A 2,500-nucleotide genomic window follows, 5' to 3' on the forward strand; every position below is an offset into this window, starting at 1 on the left:
TTTTGCGACCGTTGTCGCTGCGCACGCATCAAAGATCTCGTCAGAGAACGTTCAGTACTGCGACCGAGCACCGGCACACACCGCCACCGCTTTCGTCTTCGTTCTAACCGACGACGGCGTCTGCGCGTGCGTTGTGCGGCGCGCGCGTCGTGTGTAATATCGGAGCGGCGATAGTTTGCGCGCGAACCGACATGCATTCATTCATTCATTCATTTGTTTGTTTGTTTGTTTGTGTGTTATCGCTCGTCGCGTAAGCTTTCAAAGTTCAAAATTTATTATAATTTTATTTTTTAAAAGTCATCGCGACGCGTCTCTCGACGCCCGCGTTCGACGTTTAACAAAATAAATAAAACAACGCGAGAGTTAGCGATGTTGTTATTGTTAGCTCCCTGGTTGATCCTGCCAGTAGTTATATGCTTGTCTCAAAGATTAAGCCATGCATGTCTCAGTGCAAGCCGTATTAAGGCGATACCGCGAATGGCTCAATATATCAGTTTTGGTTCCTTAGATCTTACTCAGTTACTTGGATAACTGTGGTAATTCTAGAGCTAATACATGCAATCAGAACTCTGACCAGTGATGGGATGAGTGCTTTTATTAGATCAAAACCAATCGACGGAGGGCTTCGCGTCCGAAGTCGTTAATTTTGATGAATCTGGATAACTTTTGCCGATCGCATGGTCAAGTACCGGCGACGCATCTTTCAAATGTCTGCCTTATCAACTTTCGATGGTAGTTTCTGCGACTACCATGGTTGTCACGGGTAACGGGGAATCAGGGTTCGATTCCGGAGAGGGAGCCTGAGAAACGGCTACCACATCCAAGGAAGGCAGCAGGCGCGCAAATTACCCACTCCCGGCACGGGGAGGTAGTGACGAAAAATAACGATACGGGACTCTTTCGAGGCCTCGTAATCGGAATGAGTACACTTTAAATATTTTAACGAGGAACAATTGGAGGGCAAGTCTGGTGCCAGCAGCCGCGGTAATTCCAGCTCCAATAGCGTATACTAAAATTGTTGCGGTTAAAAAGCTCGTAGTTGCATTTGTGCGCCGCGCTGTCGGTGCACCGCATCCGCGGTGATACTGACACGTCTGCGGAGCATATCGTCGGTGAGCCGGCGGTAAAACGCCGGTTCAATATCAAAATCCTATCGCGGTTCTCTTCGGTGAGTGTCGAGATGGGCCGACAATTTTACTTTGAACAAATTAGAGTGCTCAAAGCGGGCTCAAAATGCCGCTTGAATATTTCGTGCATGGAATAATAGAATATGATCTCGGTTCTATTTTGTTGGTTTTCAGAACTCCGAGGTAATGATTAATAGGGATAACTGGGGGCATTCGTATTGCGACGTTAGAGGTGAAATTCTTGGATCGTCGCAAGACGAACATCAGCGAAAGCATTTGCCAAAGGTGTTTTCATCAATCAAGAACGAAAGTTAGAGGTTCGAAGGCGATTAGATACCGCCCTAGTTCTAACCGTAAATATGTCGTCTAGCGATCCGCCGACGTTAATACAATGGCTCGGCGGGCAGCTTCCGGGAAACCAAAGATTTTGGACTCCGGGGGGAGTATGGTTGCAAAGCTGAAACTTAAAGGAATTGACGGAAGGGCACCACCAGGAGTGGAGCCTGCGGCTTAATTTGACTCAACACGGGAAATCTCACCAGGCCCGGACACCGGAAGGATTGACAGATTAACAGCTCTTTCTTGATTCGGTGGGTGGTGGTGCATGGCCGTTCTTAGTTGGTGGAGCGATTTGTCTGGTTAATTCCGGTAACGAACGAGACTCTAGCCTGCTAAATAGGCGTCGTCATTTAGGTGTGCGCGATTTCGGTCGCGCAACTCACTGGCGACGTATTAAAATTCTTCTTAGAGGGACCGGCGTCTTCGAGCCGCACGAGATTGAGCAATAACAGGTCTGTGATGCCCTTAGATGTCCTGGGCCGCACGCGCGCTACACTGAAGGAATCAGCATGTTCTCCCTGGCCTAGAGGCCCGGGCAACCCGTTGAAACTCCTTCGTGCTGGGGATTGGGGTTTGCAATTATCCCCCATAAACGAGGAATTCCTAGTAAGCGCGAGTCATAAGCTCGCGTTGATTACGTCCCTGCCCTTTGTACACACCGCCCGTCGCTACTACCGATTGAATGATTTAGTGAGGTCTTCGGACCGACACGCGGTGGCTTCACGGCCGTCGGCGTTGCTGGGAAGTTGACCAAACTTGATCATTTAGAGGAAGTAAAAGTCGTAACAAGGTTTCCGTAGGGGAACCTGCGGAAGGATCATTAACGTGTTTGTGTGTTGTCGAAATACATCACACATAACAAAGATATATGATTATACAAAAAAAAGGCGATGAGAGCGAAAGCGCCCGCGCAACATTTTCGACGAAAAGACAACAAATCGAGAGCGCACGACGGTGCATCGCGTCGCCACAGAGCGGAACAGTGTCGCCGGCGCGCGCGCGCGCGCGCGCTCCCTGCAAACTTGCTGGAACGT

At 49.3% G+C, this 2,500-nt stretch overlaps 1 non-coding gene across 1 annotated transcript; it reads left to right on the plus strand.

The window, feature by feature from the left end:
• The first annotated feature begins 386 nt into the window (after positions 1-386).
• On the plus strand, positions 387-2,289 carry LOC146531763 (small subunit ribosomal RNA). Its single transcript, XR_014878818.1, has one exon. It is a non-coding gene; the product is annotated as a small subunit ribosomal RNA (ribosomal RNA).
• The last annotated feature ends 211 nt before the right edge of the window (positions 2,290-2,500 follow it).

This window comes from Heliconius melpomene, chromosome 15, assembly GCF_056956725.1.
Source record: "Heliconius melpomene rosina isolate 202511_hmr_F chromosome 15, ASM5695672v1, whole genome shotgun sequence".
Lineage (NCBI taxonomy): Eukaryota > Metazoa > Arthropoda > Insecta > Lepidoptera > Nymphalidae > Heliconius > Heliconius melpomene.